We start from the raw sequence: 27,720 nt of genomic DNA, 5'->3' as shown, positions 1-27,720 counted from the left end.
GCAGTAGTAGTGACTAGAATCACTTGGAAAGGTCCTCTCCAACGCACATCCAGGCAGCTCTTCCGCACGTGCTTCCGCACCAGGACCCAGTCACCAGGGCACAGGTCGTGACAAAGGTCGCTAGAAGCCGGGATTTCAGCAGCCTGCACCTGAAGAGACACAGAACGTATGACATCAGAAAGTCCCCTGCAGTAATCAAGAATCAGGTCATCTGTGATATTCAGCAAAGCAGTTGTAGGAATAGATGGCAGTCTCATAGCCCTCCCCATCAGTACTTCATGAGGTGAGAGCCCTGTCCTCCTGTCTGGGGTACTACGCATACTCATTAGTACCAATGGCAACGCATCGGGCCACTTCAAGGATTTGGATGAGCACACCTTTGCCATTCGGGCTTTGAGCGTTCCGTTTATTTGCTCCACTATGCCAGAAGCCTCTGGACGGTAGCTACAATGCAGTCTCTGGTCAATGTTCAGGGCAGAGCAGAGCATCTTCACAACTTCGCTATTAAAGTGCTTTCCTCTGTCCGATTCCAAGGAGGTCGGAACCCCGAATCGTGGCACTAGTTCCCTCAACAACAGTTTTGCTACTGTGAGTGTATCGCACCTACGAGTGGGATATGCCTCAACCCATCTTGAGAACACACACACAATCACCAAGACATACCTGAGGCGATTGCACCTCGGCATCTCAATGAAATCTATTTGCATCCTGTAAAAAGGTCCGCCGGACCTTCCAATGTGACTCAATGTAACTGGTGTTCTTTTCCCAACATTTATCTGTTGACACGTTACACATCTCTGACATACTGCTTCCGCAGCCTGTCTAAACTTCGGATTGTACCATGTTTGCCTGAACACACGCATCATCGCATCCCTTCCCAGATGCACAGGACCATGTATCTGTTGTGCCATCGCAGTCACCAGCTCATTCGGCAACACAGCTCTTCCATCAGCCGAAACAGACATGTCCAAATCTCCTTTGACACAACCAGCAGATTTCCACACCCTCCTTTCATAATCTGACGCCTGTCCCTGCATGTCTCTCAACTCTTCCCATGTGTCTGCCACCTCAAGCATCATGCTTAGTTCGGTTCTTTCCCTTGGTCCCTCAATAGTTTGTTCAGTAAAGTAGTATCCCTGTTCCGCACAATATTGTGCAACCTCATCAGCATAACGATTCCCCATTGTCACAAAATCAGTGCCTCTAGTATGGGCGGTGCATTTTACCACGGCTATTTCTGCAGGACCTTGCAAGGCCTCCAGCAATAACCTGATAAATTCGCCATTCCTGATTGGGGAGCCCGATGATGTCATGTAGCCCCTTTGAGACCACAATTGACCGAAGTCATGAACCACCCCAAATCCATACTGGCTGTCAGTGAATATGGTGATCCGAATCCCGTTGGCTGCCAGACAGGCATGCGTCAACGCAATTATCTCAGCCACCTGCGCGGAGTGTACTCCTTCCAGGCAGGCTGCTTCAATTATTCCAGAAACAGTACAGACAGCAAACGCTGCTCTCAACTGACCAGTATTGTCTCTTACACATGAGCCATCCACGAAGTAAATTTCATCAGGGTCTGTCAATGGCTCATCAACAATATCCGGTCTAGGTTTGGTGCATAGTTCAGTCACGTCAAGACAATCATGGTCTTCCCAATCATCTTCTATATCATTTGGTAATGGCAACAAAGTAGCAGGATTCAAGACAGAGCACCTCCTGAGAGTCACATTCTCCGCAGCAAGTATAACCTGCTCGTAGCGTGTGAGTCTGTTGTTGGTCAAGTGCTGCGTCTTGGTCCTGGTCATCAACAATTCCACAGAATGAGGTACATGCACTGTCAGTGGATATCCCATCACGATACTTTCACATCTTTCAATGCTGACACCTGTTGCAGCAATGGATTTGAGACATCCGGGCAACGCTGCGGCTACTCGATCTAAAGTAGCCGAGAAGTATGCAACTGGTCTACGGACACCTCCATGGTCTTGCACTAAGACTGCCAATGCACACCCCTCTCTCTCACAGCAGAACAATGCAAATGATTTGGTGTAATCGGGCATTCCCGGAGCCGGAGCGCGACACAGGTCCTCTCGCAGCTCGAGAAAGGCCATCATACAATCTGTGTCCCATGGTACCGGATCACTCACGTCCTTGTGCGTCAGTTTCTGCAATGGTTTTGCCTTCAGGGAAAAGTTAGCGATCCACTGTCGGCAATAGCCAACCATGCCTAGGAACATCCTAACCTCTCTTTGGGTCGAGGGCACAGTCATTCTCATGATCGTCTCAATCCTGTCAGGCGACACTTTTCTCTTTCCCTTCTCTATTCTGTGACCCAGATACTGCACTTCTTGCAGGCAGTACTGTAACTTGCGGGGGACACCTTGTGTCCATTCTCTCCCAAATGGTTCAGCAAGGCAATGGTGTCAATCCTACAAGCATCTTCGGTGTCTGACGCAACAAGGAGGTCGTCTATGTACTGCACGAGAACAGAGTTCTGCGGCAGGACCAGACTCTCAAGGTTCCTTTTCAGCAACTGATTAAAGATCGATGGGCTCTCTGTATACCCTTGGGGGATACGACACCATGTTAAAACGCGGTTCTCTATTTTGAACGCGAAAAGAAATTGGCTCTCCTCATGCAAAGGGATGGAAAAGAATGCCTGACATAAATCAATCACAGAAAACCATTCAGCTCGGAACGGTATCTGAAACAGTATCACTGATGGATTCGGTACCACTGGACAGCATGGAACAACTATGTTGTTAACCTTTCGTAAATCCTGTACAATCCTGAACTTCCCACTTGGCTTCTGCAAACCCATTATCGGAGAATTACAGGGACTGCCCATAACCTACTTTAGAATTCCCTGTCTAATCATAGACTCAATCACGGGTTTTATCCCTGCAACTGTTTCCGGGGTCAACTTGTACTGGGGTGTTCTTGGGAATTCAGCATTCAGTCTCACTTGAATTCTGACTGGCTCTACTTTTTAATCAATCCGATTTCCTCCCCTGTAAAGTCCCACACCTGCGGTGAGACTGATTCTCTCAGGTCCCAAGGGAGTTCCTCCAATGTTAACGCAGGGTACAATTCAATGCACACATGCGTATTTGCAACCTTAAAGTCTGCATCGTCATCGTTTGTCTGTAACTCAACTCCCTTGGGGGTACAATAGATGGTGCAATTGAGTTTACACAAAAGATCTCTTCCTAACAGGCACACAGGACTGGAATCACACACTACGAACTGGTGTCTATCTCTGAAACTTCCGATCTTCACCGGAACTGGCTCAGTCAGGGGGTTTGTCATTCTTCTATTTGCTACTCCTACAACTTGTATGGTCTGTCCTGAAAGGGGTAAGTTGGGGACTACCGCAGACCGCACAGTGGAGCGAGAGGCACCAGTGTCAACCAGAAAGGTGGTGGGATGTCCATCTACATCTGCCTCTACAAACGGTCTTCTCGGATCTACCTCCAGTACTGCTCCAAGAGTACAACCCTCCTCCCCATCCACGTACCGTCCGGTCACTGGGTCAAATTGGTAACACTCGTCCCCTTCCACTATGAAAGGCATTTGCTTGTATACCTTGTTCCCTGTTGAAATCTTCGGTGGCTGGGGAACCGGAGCCCTAGGGGCTGACGTCCCCCCTTTCGTCGTCTGGAACTTGGTCACTGTCACCTTCCGTACCGGAGGGGCTTGAACTTCCTCCTCCTCCTCCTCCTGTACCTGATTGTCTGGGTTATGGGGGCACTCGCGTCTCCAATGCCCGACCTCATGACATTGATGACACTTGGTCGTCTTTTTCAGGGTTGCTATATCTATCCTTGGTCTCTGACCTTCCTCGTTGTCCCTCTTCTGTCCCCCTGATTTCCTCCCCAAAGTGCCATTGCCTGACTGACCCTGTCCTCCAGATTGCATCTGTACTAACATCAGTTTGTCCTTTAGCTTCCTTGTCTTTGAGTCTATCTCATCGCTGCAGTACCTCGCATACCTCAAGATCTCATCCAGATGCTTGTTTTGCCAACAGATTAAATGTTGCTGTATCATAAGGCAAATATCAGGCCTCAGTCCCAGAACAAATTTGGATACGAACTGTCCCATGTCCTTTGGGTCCATCACGTCTAACCCACTGTACTGTTTAAAGATCTGCAACAGTCGCTCATAATATTCATGTACCGTCTCCTTTGGTTCCTGCCTAGTCCGGTCTATTTTCACCCAATCTATGTCCTGTGGTGGTACCTTGGTTTTTAACCATGTGATCGCTTGCTCATACTTCGCCATCACCCTGGGTGATGGTCCATTTGTGGCAGTATCTCGCTCTGGCTCCGCTGTGGGCTATTCAACACTAACCTTGCATGCTATCCACAAATCACCCGGAACCACAATGTCAAACAGCGTGTTCAAATCAATCCACAGTACCTTTGAGATTTTAACGAACCTCTCTACCTGTTTGTACCATTCCACTGGACTCTCAAGCAATTTTGGAAATGTGTTTGTAAAGGCAGCCAGGTCTCCCCTACTCCAGGGTACATGTACATAACCCCCATGAGCCACCTCCCGCAAGGGGTACGCTTCTGTATGCATCAGCCCTCCTCCCGGGGGTGTCTCACTAACACTCCGCCTAACGCTCTTTCTCTTTGACCACCTCTCCTCCCATTTCTCCAACGGTGTCCACGTTCGGATTCCCACAATCAGTTCCCTAATGTGAGTTTTCAATCCGGTCACCCTCTTTTCGTTTAGATCTTGATCTGAATATTGTAACCGGTGGCCACTCTGAAGTGCTTTTGTTTTTGTCAAGTCTACCGAATACTTATTTGCTAATTCAGAGAGTTTCTCATGAGCTGTCCTAGCCCTCCGTGTAACATCCTTCGCCACAAACAATAGCTCATCGGGTTCGTAGAGTTCGATCCTTTCTAGTGGCAATGTACCTTCCACTATCTCCTCCACTTCTGTTTTTAATCTCAGCACATCTATCCTTCTTGCTTTTATCGCAGCCCTCAATGTACCTTGGCTAGTAGTTCCATTAGAGTCCCTCCCGCCACTGTCCTGACTCTCTCGTCTGTTTTCCTCAGGTGTGTTAGGGGGAACCCTTCTGTTCTCCCAGCCTTCTCGAACCCACTCCTGTCTACTGTCGCTAGAGGTGTGGTGGGACGCCCCCCTATTCCCCACCCCTTCTCGTTCCCATTCCTGCCGGCTTTCACTAAGCGCACAGTGAGACACCATCCTATTATCCTGATTCTCAGACCCAAAGACATTCCTTGATCTATCACTCTGAGTGTCCACGATGGTTTCCCAAGTCCTCAAGTCTGGCCTTAATTCTCTCATCGACCTCGGCCTTGGTGCCCTCAAATCCATTGGTCCCCTCCAACCCCCTTGCTTTTCTGAGGAGTCTGCCGATGCTGCCAAAGGAGTGCTTCTTTCTACAGGTTTTGGCATCTGTCTCCACCCTTCCATCCCATTACTCCTGTCTTCGCCGGCACATCTCTCACTCCCCATTTGCAGCGGACTCTCGTCTTGCTTCTGTTCTGGGTTGTACACTGATACTATGAGACCTATAGTAACAGGTACCGTAAGAGCATCTGGCAATTTCTGTGAGTGGACACCCTCTTCTACCCAAACCTTTTGTACTGTGAACCTTCCCACTACTCTCGTCACTGGAGAAGGTGGGGGTGCTTTTTCTCCCTCCGCCTCGCAAAACTTGTCCTCTGAGGTACTCAAACCACTCACCGTTTGAACCCCACCAACACCTTCAGAGACTTCCCAGTTCTTGGCTGATGTTGGCGTGCCCCCCAACTCAGGATTGTATGGAGGTGGTCTTTCTGACAACCGCCTCTCTATCAGGCTATCGTCGGTCTCACTGTTCTCATCCTCTGTACTTTTCCTCTGTGCATCCCCTGTGTTTTCCAGCAGCGGGTACAACCTATCCCCTTCAATGGTCTGTACCCTCCATCTCTTGGCCATGGCATCCCATCTCGCATCTTGGACCGCCCTAACTGATTGTTTCACTCTTTCTTGTCTCCTATCCCTGTTCTTTTCATGGGCCGCCCTGATCCACGCATTTAATGCTTCAAACTGTGTTGGTCTGGGCAAAGGTCGCAACGCAGCCATAATCGCTTTCAGCTGATATAACACCTCTAATCTATAAGTTCCATATTTAGGGAATGTCAATTCTTCGTTTCCATCTGTCATCTTACACCAATTATCAAGCCACAATATGGTATGTAACCTGACGTTCGTTGCCATATAATAAGCTGGAGTATCCTCGGGCGGAGCCTCCTCCCCACCCCGAGGTTCTATCATGTTGTCGCCCTTGAAACATTTCCGCAATACTTTAAAACATTTCATGATGAAAATCCACAACGTTTCCTTGTTTACTACACTCGTTTACTTCCTGATGACAATCCACCAATCTCAGCGCGGCTTCACACTAACCGCCCTATCCCAGCGCGGCTCCATGCCAACCGACCAATCCCAGCGCGGCTCTTTCTGACGTCACTCGCCTCCGTTTCGCAGCAGTTCCCCTCCTCTATCCGTTCGTCTCGCGGTCTCGCATGTGTCCCAATCATACACTGGAATTGATTACTTCCGACCAAGCAACCACTTCCTTGACTGTACGTCCACAGTCTAACTGTAATTGTCACCTGAACCGGCAGATGTCTGTCTGCTAACGGCTAGACAATCGCCTCAACTGATAGGTTACAAACTCACGGCAACTTCCGACCAGCGTCCGTTACCCACGCACTCACACATTCGTTCCCCCTATCTCGGTCCTGCGGGCGATCAATGGTACCTCATGACCCCCTTAACAATGGTCGACAATTACTATGGGTGTTCGATACACCCGAACCACTTGGACTCTCCTTGAGCCTAAGATTTTCTCTGGTTGCGCGCGCTCACAACCTGTTCCTCTTTCACACTACAGGCACTCAACTCCGCAAGACAATACAACACACAATACAACATAACACCGCAATCTAGCAACGCAAGACCCTTTTCATACTCACTCTCCTTCGACCTGCTGCTTTCTCTGCCGCACTGTCACTCTCCGTCAGTTTCCATGGAGCGCCATCCGTCCGCAGCTTTCTGGACTCTCTTCATTGGTTCTCTATGGGCCTCGGGGATATCTCAACTTACTTCTAGATTACCCTCACTCCAGAAGGTAAACCATCCTACTCTGCTACCAACTGGAAAGGCGGGATTTCAGCTCTAGAGTCTGCTTACCATTCTCCAGAATCCCGTCACAGGTCGACTGGACCTTTTTACCTGTCATAGAGTGATTAAGGCAACCTGTTCACAATTAGCAATTTAATTCCACTGATTCCCAATTGCTTTCCCCCAAAGAACCACGGACTAGAGACTAAAATTGAAGGTTTATTACATAACCAAAAACAACTGAAGGTACAAGCACCTCAGCAAGAAGTTCAAAAGATAGACAGGCACTAATACAAACATAATCCTACGGAAAAGTCTCAAGCGACTGATGAATACTACGAGGATCAATTCCAGAATCATCAGACTGAACAGAATTGCTATAACCTGAGTTCTGGTACTCATCGGAATAATAGACATAAATTCAGATTAGTCTGTCCCTACACTATAGTAAGTGACATCCCTACTCAACGATAGCCCAACCTAACCAAAAGGTGTCAGCTGTGGTGACTTCCCAAAGAAGCTCGCCCACATTCTCTCTTAACTAGAGACTCCTTCTTCGCAGCTAAGCTCCTTGACCATCCAACCGCTCTCTCTAGCTCCTCAGCCCATCTGCTCTGCCTCCACCCTCGGGGCGCTGACCCTAATACAAAACCCCACAATGCGAACGACACGCCTTCAGGTACGCCCCTCTCGGAGGTATTAACTTCAAAACTTTCCAGTGTGGCTCTTGTCCATCTTTGTCCATGCAGACGTCCTTGGGTCCCAGACTCTTCATCCCTTCTGGTTGCTTCTTCAAATTCCTGGTCTACTTCTCCATGTCTGAGTCTAGCATTTCTAACTCTCATACACAATGGGCCCTTCTACTCTACAATCTACTTGGTGATGCACCTGCAAAGAAATACATATAATTCGGCTCACATTCCACTAATGTTGCAATAGTTTCTAAAAGCATCTTTGGCAAACATTTTTACAATTTAAACGTTAAGCAAACTTTCGAACAGGCCTGCATCATTTCTGTGAACTAGGCCTCGGCTTGATTTAAAGCCCCAACATTTTACATTTGCAATCCCTTGTTTCACTAGGCCTTCAACCTCAACAGCAAATGCATTTTCTACTTTCTAAGTGTGGATTTGCAGTTCATCTATCCCACACGGCATCTAAACATGATAAAAGTCCTCTATATTTACGGGTGCTGACTACTTGTACATATGATGCACCCCTACAAATTTCACTTTCATTTTGCGCTCTCTCAACACCTTAAACATTGTGTGGATAGTTCTAGTAGGTCTGAGAACCATACAGTGCAAGACCTCGCAGGCCAGCCTCTCCTGAACCATACTTTCTTTCTCTTTTGTTCTTCATCTCTTTATTTCTCTTTGATTCCTTTCTTTCTCCAATTCCCTCTTTGTCTTACTTTTGCACTTTTCATTTTTCACTCCTTCCTTTCATTCTTTCCGTTATTTATTTTTATTCCCTTCTATCTTGCTTGTTCTTTCACATTCTTTACATTCCTCCTATCTTTCTTAACAAGTCAAGTCAAAAGAAGTCTTTATTCGATTATTCATCTTAAAAGACAAGCTACACATCCAACATTATGTCTCAATTTCCAAAGTGCAAGCATAGTTATTAAAAGAAATAATTTAGTTTGGAGTTAAAAACATGAACTAAGACAGAAATAAATCATTTATACACGACTTCATTTGCAGATTAAAAAAATTAAACATATTAAAAAACAGTTATTACAGGATAACACACAGTCTGACTCGGACCTAATAGATTATTTAACTGGGACCTTGATGCAAATTAATCAACCTCGAGCGTAGAATCCAAGCCCAACCAAGGTATTTTGCAACCCCTATTACTATCAAGGGCGATAGATCAGATTTTAGAATTCTACAGGCTGTAGATGCTGAACGAGTGCCCAGACTTCTACATAATGGGCGTAGCCACTTTTTTCTAGGGGCAACATACAGGGGGCATACAAAGAGAAAATGACACACACTTTCACCTTGCCTGATAAACAGTGGGCAGTGCTCTGGCCCTCCCTTACCCCATGATGTAGTTAGGCACCTCAGTGGTAGCGAGCCAACTCTCAATTGATGGAATAGTTTGCGATCCAAGGGCTTGGTGATGACATCCCAGTATTTTTCAAGGTTAGATACATCCTTCAAAAGAACAAATGTCGTAGTAAGGGGACTTCCTGTCATTTCCGAATGTCTTTTGCCAACAACCCAGTCCCAGTATAGGTTTCTTAGCTCTTTTTTGGGAGGAAAGGTGGCCGAGTCAGGGCTATGCCATAGTTCACCAAGCCCCATGGCGCACAGAGTAGATCTTACCCCTTTAAACCATCCTATATTGTCAGAACCCAGGGAATCCCTTACCTCTAGACATGCTTTGGCATAGAGCTGTAACTCTGGTGTGGTCCACAGACGCCGCCAAAATGCTAGGGGTCTGAATCTCGCTAGGTCTTCCACTGGTTGACACCCTAAGTCGTACAGGAGCGGGATGCGCGGAGTGGATTTCGGTAATCCAGTCGCCGCCCTGAGAAATTTGTTTTGGGCTACCTTTAGGGGATCCAGGTTACTGTAGCCCCAAAGCTCTGCTCCATACAAGACAGAGGGCAACATTTTTGTGCCATAGATTTTCATAAGCGGGGAGATTGGCCGGGTGTAAGAACTTTTAAGTTCTTTAAGGAGAGCTCCTCCTATTTGAGCATGTTTTAATGCCAGGAGCTCGACTTGCGATTTCCAACTAAGGTTTTCACTAAAAGTGACACCTAAGTATGTGAATAGCGTAGTCTGCTCAAGGGTGGTACCGCCCATTGTAACCCTGGCAGCAATTGGGGTTGGTCCTCTCAGCACCATAAACTTTGTTTTGGACACGTTGACCTCCAGCTCATGCTCGCGGCAAAACAGCTCAAATCTTGACAGGGCCTGCTGGAGACCCTGCCTCGTCTTGGATATTAACAAGGTGTCGTCCGCGAACATGAGCAGAGGTACTTTCATCCCCGCCAGTGTAGGATCATCCGTTGGGTGGTTCACAAAATAATTGGTGACCCCATTAATAAATAGGGAAAACAAAGTAGGGGCCAGAACACACCCTTGTCTAACTCCTTTGGCAACTGGAAATCTATCCGTAACCTCCCCAGGCTTACCCCAACGTACTTGTGCAAAGGTGTGGGCATGTAAATTCACCAAGAGTCGCACAAGAACAGCAGGCATTCCCAATTTCAAAAGGCATTCCCATAGCTTGGTCCTAGGAACGAGGTCAAATGTGGACCTTAGGTCCACAAAGGCTGCGTATAGCTTGCCCTTCCCAAAAACAACTATCTTCCAATATAGGAGCGCAAAACGGAATGCTTGGTCAAGAGTGCTTACATGAGACCGGAAACCTGCCTGCAGAGGTGTGAGGATATCAAAATCATTAATCCATTCGTGGATCCTACCTAATACGAGGCGGGCTATTATTTTTTGCACCCATAGCTTGGTCCTAGGAACGAGGTCAAATGCGGACCTTAGGTCCACAAATGCTGCGTATAGCTTGCCCTTCCCAAAAACAACTATCTTCCAATATAGGAGCGCAAAACGGAATGCTTGGTCAAGAGTGCTCACATGGGACCGGAAACCTGCCTGCAGAGGTGTGAGGATATCAAAATCATTAATCCATTCGTGGATCCTACCTAATACGAGGCGGACTATTATTTTTTGCACCGCATCGATGAGGCTGATCGGTCGGTAGTTTGAGGGAACCGAGCGATCGCCTTTCTTATAAATTGGAAGGATTTCAGCCCCGTACCAGGAATCTGGAACCTTCGCTCCTGAAGCAAGAGCATTTACCAGATGGAAAATATACGGGGCCCAAAGATCCTGATCCTGCAGAAATACATTAGCAGGAATACAATCGGAGCCAGGTGCTTTGCCTCTCGGGATTGTTTTCATAATATTTCTAACCTCGACAATAGAAAACGTGAGTGAATCCTCAGAAACGGAGCATGGGAGATCAACCGAAACAACATTGTTACTCCTGAATTGATCCTCAAAGAAGCTTACCCACTGTTGTTGACCAACAGATGCTGGGCTAGGGTCATCATCCTCGCCTTTCCCCCATTTTAGTAGGTGCCAAAACTGTTGCATATTTAGATAACCACAAGCTTCAGTCAGAGTTAACCACCGGTCCTCATCCCATTTAGATTTTGCCTTTCGTTTCGCTTCATTGTAAACTTTTCTACAGGACCTAATTCGTCCCTGGTTTTTGGATTTGATTGCTAAAAACAAGTCCCCTTGTGTCCGTCGACACTCATCATCATACCATGTGACTACTCTAGGCTTCATCTTCCTGACCTGTTTAGGGATGAGCTTAGTAAACAGCTTTTTGAGGCCCAGAAACAGATCGGTATGTATACTTGTAAGATTTGCATTAATCTCGACCTGCGACCCACAATTGTTCAAAAGCTCCAAAGAGCTGGACACTAAAGATCGAATCTCCTTTCTCGCCCCGTGATCCACAGCATTTTTAGGCCAACGCACCCTTCTCATATCACTACTTTGGGTAACCTCAGCTGGGACTACATATAACTCACAACTCTTGGTCCTTTGAAAGCTATAGTCCCTTAAAGCCAATACAAGCGGGTCATGATCACTTTCGGGGTGTTCCATGATTTCCATGTCAACAACAGCAACCCATAGCTGCACATCGACTAAAATGTAGTCAATACGACTACTGTGTCTGCCGTTGTTGAATGTGTGCCTACCCTTCCTGTCTGAGCTTACCCTACCATTAGTTGCTCTCAAGCCCTGATCTAGACACAACCCCTTGATAAATGTGGCGGAGCAAGACCATTTCCCAATCAGTGGTAACTCGAGCTGTGGTATTCCCCACGACATGTCTTCTTCCTCTGTAAGGGAACCATCTTCAGTACCCAGGGGCTCAAAGCATGTATTAAAATCCCCCAACACGACCTTATACCCCTCATCAGATGCACTAGAAAGGAAGTCGTCCAGGAGGAGAAGGGTGGGTGAAACACTTCCACCCTGGAGGCCCCTAACATACATATTAACTAAGAGTTTATTTAAGCCTTTAGAAGATCTAATCCTAATTATTAATATATCTGGACTATCTATAGCAACTTCCTCAGCCCATACACCCTCACATTGGCGAACCCATGTTGTCAGCCCTCCCGCCGGGCGCCCTTTTTGTCCTTTTGTAGCGGGTTTACTGAAATTTAAAAACCCCACCCGGAACACCGGCAAAAGTGCCCATCCCCTTGATCTATAAAATCCACCCAGTCAGGGATGCACAAGCGGGACTCAAGCCCAGCAATGTTCCAACCAACACACTTAGTGTAGTTGGAGACCAACAAATGAGGATTTATTACCGCAAGCTGGCCTGGCGCAGTAGCTTGGGGATTGGATGGGATATTATCTTGTGCCGTTGTTGTTCTAACACTAATACTAGGTTCAGAGCACTGCGCAGTGGATGAAACATCCGTACCTATATCAGCTGGTGCAAAGCCCCCCTTTTCCCCTATATTACATAAAACCTGCCCAGCAAAGAGTCAATGATTTTCGTCAAGATTAGACAATGGAGCATATCTCCCAGCGGAGATCAAAGACTCAATGCTTAACAGGTTGGACTGTCCCCGGGGAGGGATATTGTTAGGCCTGGATAGCAAAGGTGTCGCATTAGGACTGGGGCGGGCTTTAGGATAAAAGTCAGAGAGTTCCCACGTTACAATCGGGCCATCACCACCTTGTGGACGCCAGCCTCTAAGGAATGGAATTACGTGGGTACTCCTAAAGTTGACGATGACCAGATCACCTGATATATCTTTAGTTCTGTGGCCGAGCCACCCCCCCCTTCGAACATTTAGGATTCTGCCATCTATAGTAGGAGGTAGGGGTCTATTCTTGAAAAACCAGAAGGCTACTTTGTTTTTTAACTCTTGATAGCCTTCAGTTTTCCCTTGTTTAAGTTCATGAACCCCTGAAAGTATACACACAAAAGGCGCAGCCTCAGGGGGGAGGTTGATTCTAAGATTTTGGCTATCATTTGACTTTGTAGCAATGGGACCAGGTTTTCTGTAACCAGAGGGCCCTTGATTAACTATGGGTGTCTTAATTTGTGTGGGCCTCTCTTTAGGAAGAATTTCTACACGTTGCAATAAATGTACAGGGCTATTTCCAACCTGATGCTGCCCCACAACGGGGGCTTTGTCTGCAGACCCACTCACTTCAACCGGAAAAGGCTGAGTTTTAACAAGAGCCATCAGGCTATCAACTTCTGAGGTGAGTGCATCTATTTTGTGCAGCAGTGGGGTAATGATTTCTACCATTTTGTCTCTAGTTTAGCCTCGAGAGTACCCAGTAAGAGTTCAAATTGTTCCATGTTAATACTACAGCCTACAGCAATTTGCGGCGATTTAGGTCCCCCGTGTTTGCCTTTATTTTTGCGAGGGGAAAACTTGCTCTCTAAAACCTTTCTTGGCCTCCCACAACTTTGTTTAATTGGCACTTTCCTACAGGCCCTGACTGCTCTTACTAATTTTGAGTGTTTCTCATCAGGTCCTGGTGATCCTACAGGACTGGCAACAATATCAGAAATAAGTTCTGATGGGGGTGGGTGTACCTCGGCATCTATCACTACCATTCTCCTGCTTCCTAGGTCATTAGCCTCGAGGGGGGTCACTATTGTATCTGAGAGGGAGCTAGGGAGCAAATGCCCCGGGGAACCAGATTTTCCTACAGACGCTCTCCGATCGCTATTAATCTTAGAGACCATTTTTACTAGGTAATTGTCGAGTGTAGATACTCCAGGGCCTTTGGTGGTGTTTTTACAGTTAGACATAGTTACACAGCGTGATTGAGGTGTAAGCCAGGCAAATAACAATGTTAGGTTAACTACTATCTACCTGATTACACACCTCCAAAAGCACAACTAGCCTGACACCCTAGTGGGTTACAGGGCAGGAAAACTATGGAACTTAAACCTCATTGATATTACGCACAATGAATTTGTGCACACCTAAAAAAGGTGAATTTACCTTTCAACCATAGTCCGTTGCCCAGTCCAGCCTCCTCAGGCCTCTGAGGGCCACAGAGGGCCCGCCCTTTGCCCGGGCATAGCCCGGCGCAGGCCCGCGCGCGGTCCCGCAACGCGGGGAGATGTCCTTAGCTTTATGCGCCTCCTGGCACGGATTTCCCAATAGCGGCTTCTGGCCGCGAGGGCTCTTGGGGCCTGTAGTCCCTTGCACTCGTGGTCTCCTCCCAGCTGAGGCCGCGCTCTGATGGACGAGAGCTGCGGTGGCGGGGGAGACCAACTGTGATGCAGCCGGGCGGCGGGACAGGCGGGGAAACAGCAGGCTCCGCTCCGCAGCGAAAGATGCCCCCTGCAGCTCTGGGACACAGGCGGGGGAACAGCACACCAAGCAGCGACCCCGTGAAACAACCAGTGAGCACAGGTATCAGAAACACACCCCCGCTCCACCGGGAGATGTCCTTAGCTTTATGCGCCTCCTGGCGCGGATTTCCCAATAGCGGCTTCCGGCCGCAGGGGCTCTTGGGGCCTGTAGTCCCTCGCACTCGTGGTCTCCTCCCAGCTAAGGCCGCGCTCTGATGGACGAGAGCTGCGGTGGCGGGGGAGACCAACTGTGATGCAGCCGGGCGGCGGGACAGGCGGGGAAACAGCAGGCTCCGCTCCCCAGCGAAAGATGCCCCCTGCAGCTCTGGGACACAGGCGGGGGAACAGCACGCCTAGCAGCGACCCCGGGAAACAACCAGTGAGCACAGGTATCTTTCTTAACGTTTCTCTTTCATTATGTGTTGTCTTCTTTCAGTGTAGGTTTTTGTTGTTTTTTTCTCTAGTTTCTGTGTTTTTTTCTCTTTCTCTACTTTTTTACCCTCTCTTCCACTAATTATTTTTTTCTCGTGTTTCTTTCTTGTTCTTTTTTACTCTTCTTTGTCTCTTTTCTTTTTTCTCCTTTTCTTCCCCTCTCCCCTTTTCTTTTCCTCTCTACCGTTCCATGTTGCCTCTTCCCTACCTTTACCTTTCTCTTTCTCTTCTCTGCTTGCTTTCCTGTCTGTTTTTTGTCTGTTCTGTTTTCCCCCTTCTTGCTTTCATCTTTTTTTTGGTCCTTTGTTTATTTTATTTTTTTGTTTTTTCTTTATCTTTCTTACTCATGTTTAATTTTCTCCTGTCTTTCTTTCATTCTCTTCTTTCATCTTTGTTTCTTCTTTTGTCTCTTCCATTCTATTTCTAATTTTCTTTCTCTCCTATCTCCCTCTCTTCTCTTTATATCTACCTTTCACATTGTTTTGTTTCTTTGTCTGTATGTCTCCCCCCTGTTTCTACCCTGCCTTTTCTCTTTTTGTTTACTTTTTCTTCCTTCCTTTCGTTTTTCTTCCTTTATTTGAACTCCGTTGCTTCTTAACTATGGTTTCATAATATCTAAATACCAGTACATGCTTACATTTATTTAAGTGCCCAAATACCTAGTGAGTGGTTGGGGGGAGGGAGGGTTGCACTGCATATAGATGTTTACTTGTAGAGACCTATAATGTCTGCATGTGCCTTGCAAAATGTATATTTGCTAATACTTCTAGTTAAGGATTACATTTATGTACTAAGACTCTTGTTTGAGAGCAGCTACCTACCAATGGACTACGGGGCAGTTACCTAGATAGTGAAAGACATTTGGCCCTTAACACTTTCAATGAAAGCAGTGTCATTGCATGTATGGTATGACAATGAGACCCATAAACCCCAACAAGTCTCTCACATCTTGGAGGTCATTTATAACAAGCATTTGCAATGCAATCAGTCTCGCCTTTGGGATGTTATATGTATTTAGGTTTGCAGCACATTAGCCTGGGTGCTGAAACATCTACTGTTCTTTAACATGGAGGGAAAGTAAGCACCAAACTGCGTGACATGCCAGGTATGGGAACACATGGAGAGAAATATACAATTTCAGCGGGAAATGGTTTAGTCCAAAGCTCTGTTTTTTTTAAAAAACAAATTTTATTTTGGCAATTGTCACAAGCAATGCAGAGCTCTGTAACCCAGAGACAACCTGCCACATATTTCAAAAAACATGTTGCGTTGACATTTTACATAAACATGATACAAAAACTGAAATTATAAGGAAACAAAACCTCCCGCACTGTCTTTACGCACCACCATTATTAATACACAGTCGCCCGCACATAAAAAAACACAAGTCACAGGACCCAACTAGCCCAGAACTACAACTCCTGCCCAGCTTATCCCTCGAGTGTCACATCTCTCACAACAGGGGGCTCTAGATCCAAGACCCACCAATAAAAATGTTGTTACAAAAATATTATCATTAAAATTTCAAATTTTTCTTCATGATCCCAAAATAAGATGAGAGTGCATTAAAAAAACCATAATAAAAGGCAATTCATTTCTCGGCTATTTCTTAATTAAAATTTACAATCAGCTTAATGGGCTAAATGTCAACCCCTTCCTCTCCTTCATACAGGCCCATAAAAATGTTGCTACAGAATAGCAAACCAAGGGGTCGGGTAGTGTTTTTAAAAAGAATAATGCTAACCGGCACTGCTTGTGTCCCATTTTCTTCAGAATTCTCTTCAGGTAGGCCTTCCTTTCGCTCTCATAGAGCCCACAAAATAAAACTATATGCAATTTGGTTTGTGGTGATACATTATCACACGGGCACATAATTAGATTGGAATGGTTATATGTTTTTCCTGGATAACCAAGCATTAAGGGAATTAAATTAGTGTGGAATCTTAGCAGTATAAATCTATGGCATGAGCTGTTTATGTTGGCTAAATAGGAAAAGTCCCCCACCGTAGGCAGTGGGTTAAGGTGATAAACCTGTGCTGTAGATTTCTCTTGGTAATATTCCCTGTGCTTGTGTTCAGCCTTTAACATAAACATACTGATAACTTTCTGCTTAGACACCTTCTTGCATGCCAGGTGTTCTTTAAAAAGTTCGTGGAGCCCTATCTCGTTTAAGACTGACTCCACGTAAATTAGACACTTTGACCTTTTCCAGTTATCCATCGCTATACAGTTCCTTATTACCGTTTGAGCCAACGGTACTGTATCTCTCCTCCATATGGAGTGCCTTAGGAGGAGGGGGGCTAGTTGTATTTATTCTGATATATATATAAGGGAGGGCCAATTCGGTATGTAAAATGCTATTTGCAAAGGAAGGGGGAATACCCACTACCGATTTAAAAAAAAAAATTCTATAATTTGTAGTGGTGTAGGTGTAACCGTGCCCCATACCCCAGCACCGTAGGTCACTGCCGCTTTTACTCTGGCCTGATATATGTTTTTTATTGGCAGTAAGGGTTTGGCACCCAATTTCTTTACAAAGGTTTTTATGGCCATGAGACCCCTCTCCATCACCAGCCTCCTTCCTTCCATCAGTTTTGCCCATGACAAGTCTTTGTAAAAAAGAATACCCAGATAGGGAAAAGAGTCTACAACCGCAATTTTCCCTGTGTCCCGCTAAAATGTGGGACACTCCTATTAAAGTCCAACCCATTTTTCCAACCCGACAGCGGGATAAAGCCCCAGCCTTCCACTTATGGACAATGTCCCGCTTAGCCAGCGTAAAGCCCAGCAGCATCAAGTGGCGCTATAGATATTCCCCCCACCCCCTCCATTACATGTAACAGCACCAATTTTGGGGAGTAAGGGACCTCCCACCCCAAACCCTCTGTGAGGCAAGCCAAAACGTTTTGCCAGAACCTTTCTATTACTGAGCATTGCCAAATTGTGTGAAATAGAGTACCATCCTCTGAGCCGCAGCGCAGGCACACCGGGGACACTATCAGGCCAGCCCTCCACAACCGAACACGAGTATAATACACTCAGTGGAGATAGTTAATTTGGATCAACCAGAGACGCATGGCTATCGCCGCTCCCCGAGGGGATGCAGGCACTTCTGTCCAGTCCTCCTTATCCAAGGAACCCAGGTCATCTTCCCACCTTTCTCTAAGCTTATCTAGACTATTTGGCACCAGGGTTTGATATATTTTAGAGATTTTATGATCTTGCAGGCACCCCATAAATACTTTGGCTTCAACGGGGCTGTACTCGGGAAGAGAATCTAACTCCGCTACCTTGGGAAGAATGTGTTATGTAAATATTGGTTCTGTCGGATTGTGATCAATTTCTTTGTTCCGTTTCTACTTTACTTAGTATATAATCATATATACCTTTTTCATTATTGATCATGGAATCACTTTCATGAAAAATTCACACACCACACGTTTTTAACAGAAGGCAAAGTTGTAATTATTCAGTCACTTTGCAAAGTTTTTTACATCCGAATTCTTCAGCGGACGGTGATAAATTCTTGATAAACAGGTATGTGTCCTTATGAACCATGTGTTCGCCTTAATTTAAATCCTGAAAAACTTGATATTAAATGTCACCAATAATCCACAGATTCAACACTTGAATATAGGAGAGGTTAATCATCCTTTGGAGGCAACGAATAAGACTCCCCGAGCATTAATCCTCAGGTGAGCAAGCCCAGCTGAGCTCTCTAATCACCGGCGCTAGTATTTCACACACCCAATACTAAAACAGGCACCTTTTATTGAATTTTAGGTTGTCCCCCCCCTTCCCATGTCCTGATGAAGACCCGAACCGGTCGCTAATAAGACAGCACCATATCCCAGGGTCGAAACGTCGACGTTATTCCACCAATCGGTCCTCACTGCATCTCAGCAGAAAAATATGTATAGTTACACTGTTTGAGAAAATTGAAGTTACTGTTGGACCTGTGTTTTTAATTGCATTTCTATGAAACTGTATCACTATACCAGTCACAGTTAATCACTGATCACGTTTATTCACTTGTGCACCTTGTTCTATTGATATTACTATTACTGTGTGGACAACCGAACTTTTAATGTTTAAAAAAACTTTGCAAAGTGACTGAATAATTACAACTTTGCCTTCTGTTAAAACGTGTGGTGTGTGAATTTTTCATGAAAGTGATTCCATGATCAATAATGAAAAAGGTATATATGATTATATACTAAGTAAAGTAGAAACGGAACAAAGAAATTGATCACAATCCGACAGAACCAATATTTACATAACACGTATTGCCCAGGTTCTGAGGGTCACTGGGTTACCCCATTAAAATTAATGGATACCTTGGGAAGAATGGCATGTCTGAACTGCAGATATTTGAAAATTGCGTTTTCAGCATCTGATATTCCCGCTGAAGATACTGAAAAGATTTGAAAATGGTGCCCCGCATAACATCCCCTAGGGTAGAGATCTCGATATTATCCCAATCACGGAAGGCCCCCAGACCCGCAAGCTGTGGCAGCCCGCTATTAGACCACAGGGGAGTCTCCCGTGTCAACCTGTCCACCACCCCATCCTGCGCAGGGCCTGCCTCCTCGTCTGGAAAACTACACTCGTAGCGGACGGCAGCATCCTGTGAATAGAGGCCGAATACAGGATTATGTGTAAAGAATAGGATTCGATCTGGCACTGTTCCACTGCATACGCCAGATCTGAGCGGTCCCCCTACCACCATTCATTAAATATCAATAATTACGAGGCCACATAATAGGACTGGACGTCCAAGGTGGCCAGGCTGCCACTAGGTGGACTGAAAACAAGTCTGGAGCGCCACCCTAGCTATTTTCCCCTCCCAAAGGAACTGTCCCAGAACTGAATTAACCTGGTGGAACCAGGAAGGCTTAACAGGGAATGGATAATTTTGCAGATGATACAGCAATTGCAGCAATAAAACCATTTTAAAAATGGCCGTCCGACCTGAAAGAGAAAGGGGCATCCGAGACCAAGTTCGCAATTCGTCGCACACAGATACCCAAACTGACACCACATTACGGTCCCAAGACTCGCCTGCTGAACCGGATAAAAAGACACCCAAATATTTCATGCCGACTGAGGTGACCTGTACTGTAGAAGCCGAGGGGCCTACTTCCACCGGACGCCATAATGTCCACAACACGGACTTACCTGTGTTCATAAATAGGCCGGAAGTCTCCCCAAATATTTCCATGATAAGCAGCAATCTAGGGCCATCCTATTAACATTAGTCGAGAAGAAAAGAACATCGTCCGCGGAGAGCACGATACGGTCCGATAGTCCAGACGCCCATTCGAAGCCCACCACTTGCGCATCAATCCTCACCCACGCTGCCAATGGCTCCATCGCGAGGGTGAACAAAAAGGGCGAAAGCGGACACCCCCGCCTGGTGCCCCGCCCAATCAGAAAAGTGAAAGATACTGCTCCCGCAACCCACACCAACACTGTGAGCTGCGTATACATTTTTTTTAAATAGGCCAAAAAGCGTGGGCCCAAATTCAAATTATCTAGGAGCGCAAAAAGATATGGCGAACTAAGGGAATCAAAAGCCCTGTCCATATCCGCCAACAGAAGCGCCGCTGGGACATCCGACCTCCAAATCATATCTATGGCAATGTCGAATACTGTGCTGTGTGGCCCGTTGAGGCCTGAAGCCCGCCTGGTCCATATGGACGAGCGAGGTGATATGGGAACGAAGGCGAGTGGCCAATGCCTTGGCTAATATCTTGGCCTCGATATTTAACAGTGAATGGGGTGGTATGAAGAGTGTTGGTCCAGAGGGCGGCCCGGCTTTTGAAAAACAACCACCTCGGCATGTCTCCAGTCCCGCGGCAGGCTCCCACACTCCCGCGCTTCCTCCACCACCTGTAGGAGATGGGGTCCCAGTTGCGAGAAGTATCTCTTAAAGAACTCACAGGGGAATCCATTGGGCCCCGGGGCCTTCCCGGAACTCACATCACCCAACGCCGCACCCAGTTCCTCCACCATAAGCGGGAGATCTAAGGCCTCATGAGCTTATCAGAGAGAGACCGAGGTGGAAGATCTGTAATAAAACGGCAAACTATATCCTCTGGCAGGGACTCCCGTGGGGCATACAAATCAGCATAATAATGTGCATAGCTCTCTACAAGATCTAAAGGATCACCCAATGTCCTCCCATCCGGCCCCAGAAGCCCAGGCAGAACCAGGGAACTCACCGCCCACGGGCATAGTCAATGGAGCAATTTGCTGGACTTATCGCCCCATTGATAGATCCTACTGCGGGACGCCAGCCATGCCGATCGGGCCTCATCCAGCAACAAATCTGCGTGCGATTGCCTCACCACTAGCAGTTGTCGACGTGTCAGCGCTCCCCCTCCTCTCTGCCTGCAAGTTCCAATTCTAACAAATGGGCCTCCGAGCGTACCAAGGACTCCTTTTTGGAGCGCCGCGCCGCGGAGCAGTAGGATACATCCACAACCCGAATAGTCGACTTCATTGCTTCCCACAGCGGCACAGCGGTAATCACCGAGCCCACATTAACATCAAGGTAATGTGCAATGGCCTGACCCAGATCAGCTCTGTACTGGTCATCCTGCAAATGCCAGGGGGAGAGATGCCAATTAAAGGGGGGCCTCGCAGGGTCGAGCCGTAACCTAAGCGCAACCGGGGAGTTGCCCGACAGACCCCTGTCGTCTGACACTCTCCCAAATATGGCAGCTGGTATGAAGACATAATCTAACCGTGAAAACGATTCATGTACTGCTGAAAAATACGTGTAGCCCTGCTCCTTCGCATGTTGTCACCAGGAGTCCACCCAGCCCAGACCCGGCACCATACAGGATAATTTAGTTGGTTGGCCCGCAATTGGTGCTCCCCCTCAGCGCCATCTATTTTGAGCCCCATCCATCACATTGTGGAAAAGTAAATTTTGCCATGTTCTGTGTCCCTACGCGTCCTCCATCATATGTTATGTGTGCATGATTAATATGCATATGTATTCCCCATGTTCGATTAATGACGCAATTACAGTTGTGTCCACCTCTAGTATGTCAGTTTCCAGTTCTCGTGAATACTACGAATATCAGGCCTATGTAAAGCTACGTTGCCACGTTTCTCAGTGTGCACGTTATTTCATTGTAAAGTCCCCGTTTCTAGGCCTCAAAAGGGCCTGGACACCAGATTCAGCTCCTGTCTCCTGAACCCTCGCTGAGGAGCGATACAGCCCCCACCTGTATCCTCGACCCTTCACTTACTTCCTGCCTCGCAGTGCCCGGCTCAGCCTGGCTCTGCCTCTGAGTCTGCCAAGAGTATGCTATGATTCCAGTTATCAGTTCAGCCCTCCTTCTCTGCATTCCTAAAGCTACTGAACTGCATCAATAGTTTCCGTCATTGTCTAGCCTTCACGTCTCCACGTTAGAGAAATACTGCATTTAATGATCATTTAATATTCTTCATCACGCACTACATGTAGAATAATGCATGCACCATTCTTAGAGTCTGTTAGCCTTTACCCCGATAACTTTTGGATTCTATCAACATGTTCTCTAAACATCAGATACTAGATATTGTTTAGGCACATGTCGCCCTGACTCTCCAGACTTCAGTCTCTGCTCCTAGCACAGAGTTCGAAGCCCCCAGCTTCTCCTAGTAACACGTCATTGCCAGCTTGCGCGCACCATTAGGTCAGAGGTCCCGGCTCCTTAGGTAGCCCCCTCCATGTTTCCGCCCCATTCATGACATATTCTGTTACGTTTGCATCACATGTCTATGTATACGCCTCTGTTACACCTACTTTCACCCTTATCTTTCGCGACTGCTATTGACCACACCCACTGCTCCGCCTATCGTATGTATTGTAATGCAACTGTTTTAGTATATATGATCGTGTATTGTTATTAAATGTTAGCGCGCTCATCCCAGATCCAGCCCCGGCAGCTGCTGGGCCCTGCCATCCTATTCCTATGCAGGTTGTCCTGTTCCTGTCCTTTATGCTGTAATAAACCTGCAAAACTCCTACTACCTCGAATCTTGACTCTTATTTATTGAGCTATCTGTTATTGCTATGCCTAGACAAAAATAGATCCGGTATTATTTATTTATATACCACATAATGGCGCCCGAACAGGGACTTGCCCTTTCCCCACGCGTCGGTGAAGCCACGCCGACCCCCTGACCCTCTGCAGTCGTGACGGAACTCTTCTGCGCACCGGCAGATATTTCTGCTTCAAGTATCCCTCAGGCCCACGGAGGAGACGGAGGAGGTGGTCCAGCATCCAGACGAGACGGTGGAGGAACGCGGCGAGTCCCGACCAGAGCCCAAGCCGAGAGTCCAAGGTCCGAGGTATCCGGAGGCCCACCCGTAACAGAAGTCCGAAGTTCGTCCGTCCGGCGTCGAAGCAGTCCAGCCCAGTCTGAGGCCTTCCGTTCTTGCTGCCCGGTGAGTACCGTTGCTGGGGTAGTATCTAGACAGGGTCAATCTAATTGACTCTGGTCTGTGGGTTGGTGGTACACAGGCCCACAAAACGAAGTGTCCACTTCGGTGGATGCGGGTCCTGACGTGTCTCTGTATGAGACCGGTAAGTTTCGTACTGTTTCAGCAGTGCATCTAGTTTCTGTTCTAGTCAGTTCTGTTCTCGAGAAAATCCATGTATTCTGTTTTCCGTATTCCAGGTAGTATTCTGTTCGAACTGTTATTCTGAATGTTATTCATGTATTTTAATGTCGTGGTATGAGTGTGAAGTAATTATCGTGTTTATTGTTTATTGTGTATTGTGTTGTGTCCAGATTATAGTTCAGTCATGCCGCTATTTTCAAAACTGCGTCAGTTAAAAACCAGAAAAGGTCTGCTAGAAGCAGCAGTTCCTGTCCCGCCTAGGGACAGTCCAGGTCATTTCATGTATCAAAAGCATGGCATAAGTGCCATACTATATCTAGATTTATGGGTAGAGTATACCAAACAGTTAGAAGAAAAGTATAGATGGCCTGTATCAGGCACGTGGGATGCCGAGTGCATCATGAGAGTAGAAGAAGCATTATGGAAAAAGAAAGCCAGACAGTCACAGAAAGATGCCATTGAGTTATGGCGCAAAGAATCTCATAAAAGAACTGAAAAAGAAATCAGAAAGTCAGAACTAAGTAGAGAATCCTTGGAACGAGCCCAGGAAAGGGAATTAATCGAGATTGGTGAACGAGTCAAAACCGAACAGTCAGACAGACAGAGGCATGCCCTTATTAAGGGTATGTATCCTCTTCTTGCCGAGGGCTTGCCAAAAGCGACCCCGGAGGCATCCAGTAATTTCCCGCCACCACTAGTTCCGACCAAGCTACGTCACAAACCGACCGCAGCTGATATTTTCATCTCGTCCTATTTGGACGACACAGTCCCAGAATATGCAAATCCTGTTCCTGCTCCGCCAGTCCCTGTAAATCAGGCACTTCCCGCTCCTCCAGACACCGGAGTACCTGTTACGGTACCCCCGGTCCAGCCCGCCATACAAGTCCAGCCTGCATTTCCATTTCCCACTCTGCCAGGACGAAGAGCATCAGTAGACGACTCTAGTTTAGGGGCGGCAGGGGGAGGTCCTCCTCAAACCCCGCCGCCACACAAGCGTTTAACGTTTGCCGAATTACATGCACAAGCGTCACAGCGTACGCCCAGATATCAGTCTGTTGCAGAAATAAGAAAAGCCCTTACCGAATGTGGCTATGATCCAGTCCCAGGCGAGGATAGTATGGTTTTATATTCATTACGCGTAAGAAAGGTGACCGAGTATCTAGTCACCATACCAGATATGAAAGAAGATCTAGACAGAATATATCGTTTCATCCGTACAGGGAATGATCCAGAAAGTATTAGTGACGTCATGTGCCAAAGAAAAGTTGAAGTCCAGCTCATGATATTAAAGTTTCTGATTAATTGTCTAATAAGGGAACAAGATTATCCGACCAAAGATCGAGTCGAAATGAAAGTCCTGACAAGGTGGAGTGATAATATAGCCGAGGGTAAGCATAAGACTATCAGTAGTATAGAGAGTATGTACAAGAAGATCCGTAAAGAAATAATAAGGGTACACGAACAACGCAAAGAAGCACAAGTAAGCGAGAAAGAAAATGACTCTTCTACAGAAGAGGTAGAGGACGAGAATCCCGCCAGAATAGCGTATGTAGGAAAATCTAGATTTCCAGATCGCCATTTGCGCCTAGAACACAAGTCAATTTTTCATCATCCAGCACCAGAACAAGGTTCTCTGGAACAAGTATTTCAAGCTACCGATCACATTCTGAAATCACGAATCGGTTATAGCGAGTCAAGTACTATGCATGAACAAGAACTAGCCCGATCAGCAGTCCGATGGACTACTGATTCTACCACTTTTCCAGACGAAATAGTGGCACAAATGTTTCTGAAATTGCCCCCAGCCGAGCAACGACTGGCGGGTATGTATATGATCCAGCACCTCATTACATTGTATGAGGGTCAACATTCTGATCCAGGTCCGTTACACGATGTCCTGAACGAGTTACTCCAGTATAAATGGAAAGGTTTAGGTACCGATTTAATTAGTGTCATTCTAGAACAGCGCCACAAATATAGTATGTTTCTGAACCCACATTTTGTTCATGCCTCACCCCCAGAAAGTAAACCCTTTTACATAGACAGACAGAATCCGTTACGAGAAGTACATCCAATTAAGACAGACGGTGGTGAAATGCAACGAGTGTTTGTTTACACCCCTATCACAAAGATGGAACTCCTAGAGATGAAAAAAGTTAATTCCCTGTCATGATAAAGATCCAGCAGGGTTCCACCGAGAATTAAAAGACATGCTCCGTATGGGAGAATACACGTATCCAGATATTATTAAAATGTTAAAAGTCTTGTTGCCCGCAGGGGTATATGAGAAACTCAAAGAAAAAGAATGGGAGGTGGGAGAGAAAAAGATCGATTGGGCAGTTCTAGAAGCTGAAGACAAGGCACGAGTACCAGGTACCGGTCTTGGAGATAAATGTAAAGAATTACCTGAACTGTTAATACAAGTTTTGCCTAGGTTATTGACAACTAGAAAGGAAGACTGGGATGCAATTTCAGCCTGTAAACAGAAACAAGACGAAGATATTAGTGATTATTATTCTAGATTTGAGAAATGTTTTACCATAAACAGTGGCCTCAAGACAAGTAGCGAATCATACCCTCATCTTTTTGTTACTAAATTAGTCGAGAATTCAAGTCCACAAATTAAAAACCGAGTTTTGAAAGTCGAAAGTACCTGGCAAGCTAATACCCCGTCCCAGATGTTACAGATGCTTCAATACCACCAGAATAGAATCAGAGAAGAGCAAGAACATGAGAGAAAACGTATGAAAGACACGAAAATGAAAGTACTAGTTGCACAATCTGTTCCTCAAGACAGTCAGAAAAGAGGACCAAATCAAGCCAGTCATCCTGCAGCTCCCGTTAAAGGAAACTGCAATTATTGTAAACAGCCAGGTCATTTTATAAACGAGTGTGCAGTTCTGAAACACAACATAGCGACCGGTAAGACTAAAGAAAGACCACGTCCGCCTAGACAAGAGCAAGTTTCACAGACTCCTCAGTCACAGATTGCACCACAGACAGTTACAGCTCCGCAGCCTATCGCTGCAACACAGCATGTTACACAGCAGATGTACCAGTATGCACAGTCTGAGTATCCAGAGTATCAACCGTATTCATGAAACAGCCTGGAGAGGGAGGTAGGCTTGCCTCTCATCGAGATACCTGTAGATCAAGAAGGTCCCTATGTTCATAGTCAAGTATTAGGGAAAGACAGAAAGTTTTTGATTGATACAGGGGCAAGTAGGACCACCATAAGTCACGCCGAAGTTCCAGGGGCTCCGCTCTCAGGCTCAAGAAATGTTTCCCTTGGATTTTCAGGAAAACCTATTGTAAATGAAATATCAAAGCCAGTTACTCTATAAGTAGGTCCATTGTCCCGCACTACTGACCTGTTACTTACTAAGTCATGTCCAGAGAATCTATTAGGCATTAAGACACTGAAAGAGTTAGGTGCAGTCATATGCTGCTCCCCAGAGGGAATACGATTGTTCCTATGTGACTTCAAAGGTCACTATGTATTACGAGATTTTGATCCCAGATTGTCCAATGTTCCGCAGCATCTATGGGCGCAAGGTCCAACTGATGTTGGTTATATGCAAATCACACCCCATCGTGTGACTCTCAAGCCAGGTGTAGTTCTGCCACGAATAAGACAGTACAGATTGCCACCTGAGGCTGTAGCAGCCTTATCCAAAATTATTGACGAGCTCATCGCTCAAGGAGTAGTTGTAGAAACCGACTCCAATGTATGCAATTCTCCGATCATTCCAGTTATGAAACGTACTGATCCGAATGCACCCCCAGTATATCGATTAGTGATTGATCTCCGAGAACTTAATAAATGTATTATTCCCCAGTACCCAGTTGTCCCAGATATCTCTTCCCTATTGACAGCCATTGATTCAGAAGCTTCATTTTTTTCAGTCATAGACCTCAAGAACGCGTTTTTCAGTGTTCCCATTCATCCAGACAGCCAGTTTCTTTTCGGATTTTGTTTAAATGGAAGGAGCTATATGTTCACACGCGCTCCTCAAGGTTTCACAGAAAGTCCTAGTATTTACAGTCAAGCACTCAAGAGACAACTAGACAACATTCACATGCCAACTGACACTGCCCTGCTCCAGTATGTCGAT

At 46.4% G+C, this 27,720-nt stretch overlaps 1 protein-coding gene across 2 annotated transcripts in view; it reads left to right on the top strand.

The window, feature by feature from the left end:
- PTCHD4 (patched domain containing 4) overlaps positions 1–27,720 on the top strand; it is a 470,888-nt gene that overhangs the window by 303,189 nt on the left and 139,979 nt on the right. The window lies entirely within an intron of this gene.

Source organism: Lissotriton helveticus, chromosome 6 (genome assembly GCF_964261635.1).
Source record: "Lissotriton helveticus chromosome 6, aLisHel1.1, whole genome shotgun sequence".
Classification (NCBI taxonomy): Eukaryota; Metazoa; Chordata; class Amphibia; order Caudata; family Salamandridae; genus Lissotriton; species Lissotriton helveticus.
The sequence above is the reverse complement of the archived record's forward strand: the minus strand, read 5'-3'. Positions and strand labels throughout refer to the sequence as shown.